Here is a 13,727-nt window from a genome sequence, read left to right as displayed (position 1 = left end):
CTACCAGCATCCCATATGGGTTTGATAAATGTTAAGTTTATCAGATTTCCAAATGTTAAATGAAAACATGTTTTTGCTCCTATGGTCAGAGAGCAGGTGGAAACCTGGAGTGCAGTTGTACCATTTCTTGTAAGATTTTCCCCCCATTTGGATAATGAAGTATTTTATTCTTTAAAAAGCAATGGGTCACAAGAGAAAAATAGGTTTAAAAGCTAAACAGTCAGGGCTTCTGGGTGGCTCAGTGGGTTAAAGCCTCTGCCTTCCGCTCGGGTCATGATCTCAGAGTCCTGGGATGGAGCCCCACATCGGGCTCTCTGCTCAGTGGGGAGCCTGCTTCCTCCTCTCTCTCTGCCTGCCTCTCTGCCTACTTGTGATCTCTGTCAAATAAATAAATAAAAAATCTTTAAAAAAAAAAAAAAAAAGCTAAACAGTCACAAAAAATGTATACGAATGGACCTTAAACATATAAAAGCAAGTACAATCTTGTAAATAGAGAAATACAGATTTCAATTGTACAGAGATATTTTTCATCACTAAAATTAGTTTAAAAGTAAAAATTACAGGAGCTGTTGTTGAGGCCGAGGAGAACAGGCCTTTGCCTACATTTGTAGTGGTAATATGAATTAGAAAACTCTTACACAGGGATATTTTGCAGTTTCTAATAACTACACATATGAACTTAGCTTAACGAATACGGAACACTTCATAAATTTGCATGTTGTTCTCAGGCAGGGGCTGGGCTGATTTCCTATCTTTCCAAATTTAGTACATGCGCTGCTCTTACTGAGACCGATAGGTTTATCCTTGTTAGACAGCGCAGGAAACCCAGACTCACAGAGCTCAAGTTACTTGGCCAAAATGACACAAGTACAAAACACCACAATTCCGGGTTTATCTCTGGAATTGCATCAGCCCAATACAGCAAGATCGTTTTGTCATGCTTATCAGAAGCTCTAATAGCTAGTGTGAGCAAAAAAGAAAAATTAACAATTCCTCAGTAAGTGGCCCTTCCTTGATAGTAGCCACTGAAACGAACAGTGTGAGGAGGGTGGTGTTTGAAGAGGTTTTGGCATTCTATAAAACAGTTATCTTGGTCTCTGCAGCAGGTCAGTGTCATGAAAAAGGAAGTTGGGGGACCCTGTGTTTAGATTAAAAGAGGCAAAAATGCAAAGCGTCATTCTTGATTTTATTTGGCTTTAGGAAATCCAGCCATAGTAGACATGTTGGGGAGAAACTGGGGAACTTGAATATGGACTGAATAGAGATAAAAACAAGGAATCGTTATTCATTTTTTATTATGTGTGATAACAGGATTATTCTTTGAAGGATAGTTTTTTGTTGTTATTCTGGAGCTGCATGCTGAACTCTCTAGTGGTAAAATGTCACGAAGTCTTTATTCTAACATGATTCAGCCAGATGATTTGTAGACAGAGGGAATGTGGCCAAAACATTGACAGTTGCAGAGGATCCATAGGTGTCCTTTGTGGTCGTATTTCTGTTTGTCTGTCTGTTTAAAGTTCTCATAATAAATTGTAGGTGAAGGAAGAAGCCCATGGAAACCCCTGACCTAAAGGGAGGGCTCTCGAGCCGTGCTGTGGGGCTTGGTCCCTGGCCCTGTCCCTGACAAAGACTGTGAGGAAGACAAGAAGACCAGGTAATCACATTTGGGATGACGAATGGTTGCTGGACTCTGGATTCGGAAAGATGGTTATTGGCTGGAATGTGGCTAAAGGAACCTTAATAAGGAAGATGATGGGGTCACGGGTATGGGTTTTAAAAAATTAGTAGCCTGAGGAAAGCTCTTTGAACAGCCTTTCTCACCAAAAGGACAAAAAACTTCAGTTGGTGGCTAGTCGAGGTGAGAGAATGAGGTGACTTAGCTGCCAGGAACATGAATTTCCTGTCAGTCCACATTTCCAGAAGCAGGTGATCCCGGAGGCGGGAGGTGGAGTCCTGCAGTCCGTCTGGCCCCGGTGTATCTAGAGCTTCCATTTCCGTTCTAGGGGCCTTATTTGGAGTAGCCCTCTGGGAGAGGGTGACTGAGCCATGTCATACTGGCCGAAGAGCCTGGGGATTGTTAAGTTTAAAAAAGACCAAGAGGAACATGGGCGAGGCCATCAAATACTTCAAAGGTTTTGTGCAAGAGGGACAAGCCCTGTGTAGGCAGCTTCATAAAAAAAAAACCAGATACACTTGTTACAATAAAATGGAGAATTGTTGTAAAGATGCCAGGGAAGGGCTGCGTTTGTTAAATGGAGAGCATTGTGGGCTCCATTAATTGCTCCTGTTTCACAGTACCAGAACAATGGCAAATTTGAGACAAAGAGAGGAAAACAAGTGAAACTGCCTTGAAAAGCTTATAATGTTTCCTAAGCTGAAGTACGTGTTTCTATTTGCCAGTAGCATTTCAAGAACAAAATTTCCAAGGGCCAGAGATAACGTTTATCTTTGCCCTGGATGCTTGCCTAAACTTCACCTTATTTAAGGCTGTGTTGTCCATGTTCACGATGACAAATAATTATGTTGATAGTTTATCAGGTTTACAATCCCAAAGCTAGATAGCTCCCTGGTGACTTTTTAAAGTTTTTATTTGTTTGGTCAGTGAAACATTCATGTGGTTTAACATTCAAAGACTAGATAAGGAAATACTATGAACTATCTCCTCCCTCTGCCAATTTCTGTCCTCCAGCCATTGAGTTCCACTCCTCAGAGCCACCTGATGTTAACCAATCTCTTGTTGCTTCATGGACACCTTACTCTTTACCCAATTTTCTCAATGTGAGAGTCTAGAAATGAAGGATTTCCTGATTTTTGGCTATATGACCCGTAGGATCCTCTCTGTTACACAAGGTAGAGTGGAATCCAATCCCAAGGGGTTTAGGAACAATTATTCCTCGAAACAGCAAACATCTGGCAATGCCTCATTTCACTACTCTGCACTTTACTGGCCAGGCAGTGAAATGCCTCAGCAAAGACTTTGCAAGGGGGAGATAACACTCTGTGAGGGTAAATACGGCCATTTCTCCTCCACCCGACTTCACTGACAAGGTCACACAATTATTTCTTTGTTACTGTCCGGAGAGCTCCACGGTTAGTGCTGCAGAAAACCTTGTTGCTGACATCACTGGGGTTTTATAGTGGAGAGTACCGCATGCTTATTTACGTACTGACCTGTCCACATGCGTTTGGCTTATGTGTACGTGTGTTCTCTCTCCAGCTGAAATACGTTCCTAATACCTAAATCCATTGTCCCCTCACTGCCTCCAATACAGGGAACTCAGCGCCTGTTGCCTCACTTTGCTTGATAACCTAGGAATGGACTTTTCTTCTAAGTATCTTTTAAGAATGCATCTAGGTAGCTCCTGTTCTTCATTAAGTCAGACAATTTTTCTAGAGAGATAAGAACTGCATGTATGAAACAGGGCCTGTACTGGAGGTGCTAAATTAAGGGGGGCACGAGCGGTACATGGTTGAAACAAGATTATCATCTCTGTTTTCTCTAGAGAAATTCTATTTCTAAATTTTCTAATTATCTTGATTCTAAGGTTTTAGTTTCTAGGTTTATTAATATTAGAAACAAATTCTGTGCTTCCTCTTTTTCTTGGAAATCTTCTAGATTCTATCAGGCAATATCCTCCTCATCCCTAAGACCTCCTTCAACCTGAGTAACTAGACTCAAACAGGACATTCCAAATTGGGCTTTCCTTAGGAGGGGACAAGGTGGTTCTGCCAACTCTGTTCCACTTCTGTTATTTGGAGTTCTTGGTTCTTGGTCGTATGCAGGAAGCTGGGTGGTTCTGATGTGTAAAACCGTGAGCCTTAACAGTCAGGAGCCAGGAAAGAGATGGGTGCCCCTGAGCAGAGCACATGGCAGTAAAGGCCCCCAGGACTTCCCAAGGTTAAATGGGGGACTAGAAGTGACAATGGCCTTGTGACATATGCCTGAGTTCTTTTATAAAGATCCAGCATAGATTTTCCTCAACATAGCATTTCTCTCCGTTCTGGAGAGAAAGGAATTACACTGATTGATTGGTTTTTAAGTTCCCCTTTAGGATGAAGGAAGATGGAAGGGTTGTCTATGAATTTTTATTATAACAAGAGTCATTTATTTTTTTAAACTTTTTTTTTTTTAAGATTTTATTTCTTTGACAGAGAGAGATCACAAGTAGGCAGAGAGGCAGGCAGAGGGAGAGAGAGAGAGAGAGAGGGAAGCAGGCTCCCCGCCGAGCAGAGAGCCCGATGCGGGACTCGATCCCAGGACCCTGAGATCATGACCTGAGCTAAAGGCAGCGGCCCAACCCACTGAGCCACCCAGGCGCCCCAAGAGTCATTTATTTTTAAAACAGAAAAATCAAGCAGTAGCTTTGAATTAAAAAAAAAATACCCAAGATTATCCATTAAAAACATTAACCTGAGGGTGCCTGGGTGGCTCAGTTGGTTGGGTGGCTGCCTTCAGCTCAGGTCATGATCCTGGAGTCCCGGGATCAAGTCCCGCATCCGGCTCCCAGCTCCATGGGGAGTCTACTTCTCCCTCTGACCTTCTCCTCGCTCATGCTCTTGCTGTCTCTCTCCAAAAAATAAATAAAATATTTAAAAAAATTAACCTGGGCTTTGGAGTCAAGATGGCGGAGAAGTAGCAGGCTGAGACTACTTCGGGTAGCGGGAGATCAGCTAAATAGCTTATCTAAAGATTGCAAACACCTACAAATCCAACGGGAGATTGAAGAGAAGAAGAACAGCAATTCCAGAAACAGAAAATCAACCACTTTCTGCAAGGTAGGACTGGCGGAGAAGTGAATCCAAAGCGACGGGAAGATAGACCGCGGGGGGAGGGGCCGGCTCCCGGCGAGCGACGGAGCAACGGAGCAAAATCAGGACTTTTGAAAGTCTGTTCCGCTGAGGGACATCGCTCCAGAGGCTTAACTGGGGTGAAGCCCAGGCGGGGTCAGCGCGGCCTCAGGTCCCGCAGGGTCGCAGAAGGATCGGGGGTGTCTCAGTGTCGCAGAGCTTACCGGTATTAGAACGGGGAAGCCGGCTGCAGAGACAGAGCCGAGGAGTGACTCTCAGCTCGGGGTTGCCTTGAACCGGTCGCAGGCGCGGTCAGCTCGGAGCGCGGCCGGAGGCCAGGGTGACGAGAGTCATTTGGCGCTGTTCTCTGAGGGCGCACTGAGGAGTGGGGCCCCGGGCTCTCGGCTCCTCCGGGCCGGAGACCGGGAGGCCGCCATCTTTATTCCCGTCCTCCGGACTCTACGGAAAGCGCTCAGGGAACAAAAGCTCCCGAAAGCGAACCCGAGCGGATGACTCAGCGCGGCCCCGGGTAAGGGCGGTGCAACTCCGCCTGGGGCAAAGACGCTTGAGAATCACTACAACGGGCCCCTCCCCCAGAAGATCTACGGGAAACCCAGCCAGGACCAAGTTCACCTACCAAGGAGAGCGGCGGAATTCCAGAGGAGAAGAAAGCAAAGCACGGAACTCATGGCTTTCTCCCCATGATTTTTTAGCCTTGCAGTTAATTTAATTTTTTTTTTCTTTTTCAATTTTTTTTTCTTTTTCTCTTCTTCTGCTAAATTTTTTTTAACTTTTACCGTTTTCTTTTTTTAACGTTTTTTAAATAGTTTATCTAATATATATTTTATTTTTCCTCTTTTTATATTTTTTCTTTATCGGCTTTCTTTTAATAGTTTTTTTTTTTCTTTCTTTCTGAACCCCTTTTTATCCCCTTTCTCCCCCCTCACAATTCAGGATCTCTTCTGATTTGGCTAAAGCATATTTTCCTGGGGTTGTTGCCACCCTTTTAGTATTTTACTTGCTCCTTCATAAACTCTTATCTGGACAAAATGACAAGGCGGAAAAATTCACAACAAAAAAAGAACAAGAGGCAATACCAAAGGCTAGGGACCTAATCAATACAGACATTGGTAATATGTCAGATATAGAGTTCAGAATGATGATTCTCAAGGTTCTAGCCGGGCTCGAAAAAGGCATGGAAGATATTAAAGCAACCCTCTCGGGAGATATAAAAGCCCTTTCTGGAGAAATAAAAGAACTAAAATCGAACCAAGTTGAAATCAAAAAAGCTATTAATGAGGTGCAATAAAAAATGGAGGCTCTCACTGCTAGGATAAATGAGGCAGAAGAAAGAATTAGCGATATAGAAGACCAAATGACAGAGAATAAAGAAGCTGAGCAAAAGAGGGACAAACAGCTACTGGACCACGAGGGGAGAATTCGAGAGATAAGTGACACCATAAGACGAAACAACATTAGAATAATTGGGATTCCAGAAGAAGAGGAAACAGAGAGGGGAGCAGAAGGTATATTGGAGAGAATTATTGGAGAGAATTTCCCCAATATGGCAAAGGGAACAAGCATCAAAATCCAGGAGGTTCAGAGAACCCCCCTCAAAATCAATAAGAATAGGTCTACACCCCGTCACCTAATAGTAAAATTGACAAGTCTTAGTGACAAAGAAAAGATCCTGAAAGCAGCCCGGGAAAAGAAGTCTGTAACGTACAATGGTAAAAATATTAGATTGGCAGCAGACTTATCCACAGAGACCTGGCAGGCCAGAAAGAGCTGGCATGATATATTCAGAGCACTAAACGAGAAAAACATGCAGCCAAGAATACTATATCCAGCTAGGCTATCATTGAAAATAGACGGAGAGATTAAAAGCTTCCAGGACAAACAAAAACTGAAAGAATTTGCAAACACCAAACCAGCTCTACAGGAAATATTGAAAGGGGTCCTCTAAGCAAAGAGAGACCCTCAAAGTAGTAGATCAGAAAGAAACAGAGACAATATACAATAACAGTCACCTTACAGGCAATACAATGGCACTAAATTCATATCTCTCAATACTTACCCTGAATGTTAATGGGCTAAATGCCCCAATCAAAAGACACAGGGTATCAGAATGGATAAAAAAACAAAAACCATCTATATGTTGCCTACAAGAAACTCATCTTACACCCGAAGACACCTCCAGGTTTAAAGTGAGGGGGTGGAAAAGAATTTACCATGCTAATGGACATCCGAAGAAAGCAGGAGTGGCAATCCTTAGATCAGATCAATTAGATTTTAAGCCAAAGAGTATAATAAGAGATGAGGAAGGACACTATATCATACTCAAAGGAACTGTCCAACAAGAAGATCTAACAATTTTAAATATCTATGCCCCTAACGTGGGAGCAGCCAACTATATAAACCAATTAATAACAAAATCAAAGAAACACATCGACAAGAATACAATAATAGTAGGGGATTTTAACACTCCCCTCACTGAAATGGACAGATCATCCAAGCAAAAGATCAACAAGGAAATGAAGACCTTAAATGACACACTGGACCAGATGGACATCACAGATATATTCAGAACATTTCATCCCAAAGCAACAGAATACACATTCTTCTCTAGTGCACATGGAACGTTCTCCAGAATAGATCACATTCTTGGTCCTAAATCAAGTCTCAACCGGTATCAAAAGATTGGGATCATTCCCTGCATATTTTCAGACCACAATGCTCTGAAGCTAGAACTCAATCACAAGAGGAAATTTGGAAAGAACCCAAATACATGGAGACTAAACAGCATCCTTCTAAAGAATGAATGGGTCAACCAGGAAATTAAAGAAGAATTGAAAAAATTTATGGAAACAAATGATAATGAAAACACAACAGTTCAGAATCTGTGGGACACAACAAAGGCAGTCCTGAGAGGAAAATATATAGCGGTACAAGCCTTTCTCAAGAAACAAGAAAGGTCTCAGGTACACAACCTAACCCTACACCTAAAGGAGCTGGAGAAAGAACAAGAAAGAAACCCTAAACCCAGCAGGAGAAGAGAAATCATAAAGATCAGAGCAGAAATCAATGAAATAGAAACCAAAAAAACAATAGAACAAATCAACGAAACTAGGAGCTGGTTCTTTGAAAGAATTAATAAGATTGATAAACCCCTGGCCAGACTTATCAAAAAGAAAAGAGAGAGGACCCAAATAAATAAAATCATGAATGAAAGAGGAGAGATCACAACGAACACCAAAGAAATACAGACAATTATAAGAACATACTATGAGCAACTCTACGCCAACAAATTTGACAATCTGGAAGAAATGGATGCATTCCTAGAGACATATAAACTACCACAACTGAACCAGGAAGAAATAGAAAGCCTGAACAGACCCATAAGCAGTAAGGAGATTGAAACAGTCATCAAAAATCTCCAAACAAACAAAAGCCCAGGGCCAGACGGCTTCCCGGGGGAATTCTACCAAACATTTAAAGAAGAACTAATTCCTATTCTCCTGAAACTGTTCCAAAAAATAGCAATAGAAGGAAAACTTCCAAACTCATTTTATGAGGCCAGCATCACCTTGATCCCAAAACCAGACAAGGATCCCAACAAAAAAGAGAACTACAGACCAATATCCTTGATGAACACAGATGCAAAAATTCTCGCCAAAATACTAGCCAATAGGATTCAACAGTACGTTAAAAGGATTATTCACCACGACCAAGTGGGATTTATTCCAGGGCTGCAAGGCTGGTTCAACATCCGCAAATCAATCAATGTGATACAACACATTAATAAAAGAAAGAACAAGAACCATATGATACTCTCCATAGATGCTGAAAAAGCATTTGACAAAGTACAGCATCCCTTCCTGATCAAAACTCTTCAAAGTGTAGGGATAGACGGCACATACCTCAATATTATCAAAGCCATCTATGAAAAACCCACCGCAAATATCATTCTCAATGGAGAAAAACTGAAAGCTTTTCCGCTAAGCTCAGGAACACGGCAGGGATGTCCGTTATCACCACTGCTATTCAACATAGTACTAGAAGTCCTAGCCTCAGCAATCAGACAACAAAAGGAAATTAAAGGCATCCAAATCGGCAAATAAGAAGTCAAACTATCACTCTTCGCAGATGATATGATACTCTATGTGGAAAACCCAAAAGACTCCACTCCAAAACTGCTAGAACTTGTACAGGAATTCAGTAAAGTGTCAGGATATAAAATCAATGCACAGAAATCAGTTGCACTTCTCTACACCAACAACAAGACAGAAGAAAGAGAAATTAAGGAGTCCATCCCATTTACAATTGCACCCAAAACTATAAGATACCTAGGAATAAACCTAACCAAAGAGACTAAGAATCTATACTCAGAAAACTATAAAGTACTCATGAAAGAAATTGAGGAAGACACAGAGAAATGGAAAAATGTTCCATGCTCCTGGATTGGAAGAATAAATATTGTGAAAATGTCTATGCTACCTAAAGTAATCTACACATTTAATGCAATTCCTATCAAAGTACCATCCATTTTTTTCAAAGAAATGGAACAAATAATCCTAAAATTTATATGGAACCAGAAAAGACCTCGAATAGCCAAAGGAATATTGAAAAAGAAAGCCAAAGTTGGTGGCATCACAATTCCGGACTTCAAGCTCTATTACAAAGCTGTCATCATCAAGACAGCATGGTACTGGCACAAAAACAGACACATAGATCAATGGAACAGAATAGAGAGCCCAGAAATGGACCCTCAACTCTATGGTCAACTCATCTTCGACAAAGCAGGAAAGAATGTCCAATGGAACAAAGACAGCCTCTTCAATAAATGGTGTTGGGAAAATTGGACAGCCACATGCAGAAAAATGAAATTGGATCATTTCCTTACACCACACACGAAAATAGACTCAAAATGGATGAAGGACCTCAATGTGAGAAAGGAATCCATCAAAATCCTCGAGGAGAACACAGGCAGCAACCTCTTCGATGTCAGCCGCAGCAACATCTTCCTAGGAACATCACCAAAGGCAAGGGAAGCAAGGGCAAAAATGAACTTTTGGGATTTTATCAAGATCAAAAGCTTTTGCACAGCAAAGGAAACAGTTAAAAAAACCAAAAGACAACTGACAGAATGGGAGAAGATATTTGCAAATGACATATCAGATAAAGGGCTAGTGTCCAAAATCTATAAAGAACTTAGCAAACTCAACACCCAAAGAACAAATAATCCAATCAAGAAATGGGCAGAAGACATGAACAGACATTCTGCAAAGAAGACATCCAGATGGCCAACAGACACATGAAAAAGTGCTCCATATCACTCGGCATCAGGGAAATACAAATCAAAACCACCATGAGATATCACCTCACACCAGTCAGAATGGCTAAAATGAACAAGTCAGGAAATGACAGATGCTGGCGAGGATGCGGAGAAAGGGGAACCCTCCTACACTGTTGGTGGGAATGCAAGCTGGTGCAACCACTCTGGAAAACAGCATGGAGGTTCCTCAAAATGTTGAAAATAGAACTACCCTATGACCCTGCAATTGCACTGCTGGGTATTTACCCTAAAGATACAAACGTAGTGATCCGAAGGGGCACATGCACCCGAATGTTTATAGCAGCCATGTCTACAATAGCCAAACTATGGAAAGAACCTAGATGTCCATCTACAGACGAATGGATAAAGAAGATGTGGTATATATACACAATGGAATACTATGCAGCCATCAAAAGAAATGAAATCTTGCCATTTGCGACGACGTGGATGGAACTAGAGGGTATCATGCTTAGCGAAATAAGTCAATTGGAGAAAGACAACTATCATATGATCTCCCTGATATGAGGGAGAGGAGATGCAACATGGGGGGTCGAGGGGGTAGGAGAAGAGTAAATGAAACAAGATGGGATTGGGAGGGAGACAAACCATAAGTGACTCTTAATCTCACAAAACAAACTGAGGGTTGATGGGGGGAGGGGGTTGGGAGAGGGGGTGGGGTTATGGATATCGGGGAGGGTATGTGCTATGGTGAGTGTTGTGAAGTGTGTAAACCTGGCGATTCGCAGACCTGTACCCCTGGGGATAAAAATATATGTTTATAAAGCTGTAAAAAAAAAAAAAGAAAGAAAAAGGATGAATCCCCAAGTTTTGTAGCAACATGGACGGGACTGGAAGAGATTATGCTGAGTGAAATAAGTCAAGCAGAGAGAGTCAATTATCATATGGTTTCACTTATTTGTGGAGCATAACAAATAGCATGGAGGACAAGGGGAGATGGAGAGGAGAAGGGAGTTGAGGGAAATTGGAAGGGGAGGTGAACCATGAGAGACTATGGACTCTGAAAAACGATCTGAGAATTTTGAAGGGGTGGGGGGTGGGAGGTTGGGGGCACCAGGTGGTGGGTATTGTAGAGGGCACGGATTGCATGGAGCACTGGGTGTGGTGCAAAAATAATGAGTACTGTTATGCTGAAAAAAATTAAAAAATTAAAAAAAAAAAAACAAGCAGCAAAAAAAAAAAAAAATTAACCTGTACTGTACATGACTTTGAACCAGGAATAACATGATGAATGAAGAGATTGTCTGGGCCCAATTATGAGAGGTTTTTGGACGAAGCTTAGGATCATGCAGTAGGTAAAGTAATAAGTGACAAGTCTACTCTATTACCTCCCAGGATCCAACTCAGCACAGAAAAGATTACATCAAGATGGCAGAGTCAACCATTTGACCCCCGTAGTATATAAAGAAATGATGGTTGGTGTGCTTACTACGATTTCTTATAAACAAAGACAGGAAACAACATGTGTTGGAGAAGATGTGGAGAAAGGGGAACCCTCTTACACTGTTGGTGGAAATGCAAGTTGGTGCAGCCACTTTGGAGAACGGTGTGGAGATTCCTTAAGAAATTAAAAATAGAGCTTCCCTATGACCCTGCCATTGCACTACTGGGTATTTACCCCAAAGATACAGCTGTAGTGAAAAGAAGGGCTATCTGTACCCCAATGTTTATAGCAACAATGACCACGGTCGCCAAACTGTGGAAAGAACCAAGATGCCCTTCAATGGACGAATGGATAAGGAAGATGTGGTCCATGTACACTATGGAGTATTATGCCTCCATCAGAAAGGATGAATCCCCAACTTTTGTATCAATATGGACGGGACTGGAGGAGATTATACTGAGTGAAATAAGTCAAGCAGAGAGAGTCAATTATCATATGGTTTCACTTATTTCTGGAGCATAACAAATAACATGGAGGACATGAGGAGATGGAGAGGAGAAGGGAGTTGAGGGAAATTGGAAGGGGAGGTGAACCATGAGAGACTATGGACTCTGAAAAACAATCTGAGGGTTTTGAAGGGGCGGGGGGGTGGGAGGTTGGGGGAGCCAGGTGGAGGGTATTAAGGAGGGCACGGATTGCATGGAGCACTGGGTGTGGTGCAAAAACAATGAATTCTGTTATGCTTAAAAGAAATTTTTAAAAAATAAAAAAAAAAAAACCATTACTAGTGGTAAAAAAAATCAGGCAGGATCCACATAGACCTCTTTGCCAGTTTAAACGGAGATGGTGGGCTTGGGCTGGCCATGTGGAGACACTGTCAAGATCTAGACTTCCCAACCTTGACCCCCCAGTGTTACTACTCTACACAATGTGGTTGCAAGAGTAAAGGAAAAAGAAAATTCGCCAGCCAGCTAATTGTTCAACAAAGACGCTAATGGGACTTTACTCATATGCCAAGATTACATTGGGTCCAGGTTGACCCCTCAGATTCTGGGAAATGAGTTCATACTAACCAAAAGCAAACAAGTATCCATGGGGAGAGATGGAGAGTGCAGAAGGGATGAGAGTTCTGGTGCCAACCGGTCATCTCACTCTAGTTTCACCAGGACACTCTCTGAGAAACCGAATTAAGGTTGTTAAGTAAACGATGTGAGCAGAGGGAGGCGGGGGCGGGGGGCAGAATTTAATATAATCACACTTGGAAAACTTGCTGCTGCCTTCTCTTGAAGACCTCCTCCAAGAGACCAGAGTACGTGGGTGAGTGAGTTAAAGCATCCTGGCATCCCTTTCCCGGCAAGGCCAGGGATGGAACCGTATATCATGCATACCGAAGTTCCCAAAGTATAGTCTGGGGACAGCTGGGGGGGGTCTCTGAAGTTCTTTCTGGGGTGTCTGTGAGGTCAAAATTTTCTCCATAATAATACTAAGATGTTATTTGCCTTGTTACTTTTCTTCTCTCCCAAGGCTACAGGAGTTTTCCAGAGATTATATGACGTGTGATAATGTCATCATTTTGACAGCTACTAGAAGGTGTGCTTGTGTATTACTGTGTTTAAAACTTTCTCCATTTTAAATTCTAATGCGATAAATATCAGTAGATATAATCCACATAAAAAAAGATCTTTAGGGGCGCCTGGGTGGCTCAGTGGGTTAAGCCGCTGCCTTCGGCTCAGGTCATGATCTCAGGGTCCTGGGATCGAGCCCCGCATCGGGCTCTCTGCTCAGCATGGAGCCTGCTTCCTCCTCTCTCTCTGCCTGCCTCTCTGCCTACTTGTGATCTCTGTCTGTCAAATAAATAAATAAAATCTTAAAAAAAAAAAAAAAGATCTTTAGGGGGGCACCTGAGTGGCTCAGTCAATTAAGCGTCCACCTCTTGATTTTGACTCAGGTCATGATCTCAGGGTCATGAGACTGAGCCCTGCATTGGGCTCCACATGGCGTGGAACTTGCTTTAGAGTCTTAGATTTTGTCTACCTCCCCCTCCTCCGCAAGCTCACTCTCTCTCAAAAAAATCTGAAAACTTAAAAAAATGAAGAAAAAATAAAAGATCTTTAAGGCTCTCAGTCTTTAAGAGTTTAAGAGTATAAAAGTTTCCTAAGATGAAAAAGTTTGGGAACCACTGATACAGACCATCATTTTCAG

The sequence above is a fragment of the Lutra lutra genome, chromosome 15, assembly GCF_902655055.1.
Source record: "Lutra lutra chromosome 15, mLutLut1.2, whole genome shotgun sequence".
NCBI classification, from domain to species: domain Eukaryota; kingdom Metazoa; phylum Chordata; class Mammalia; order Carnivora; family Mustelidae; genus Lutra; species Lutra lutra.
Note: the sequence above shows the minus strand (reverse complement) of the source record.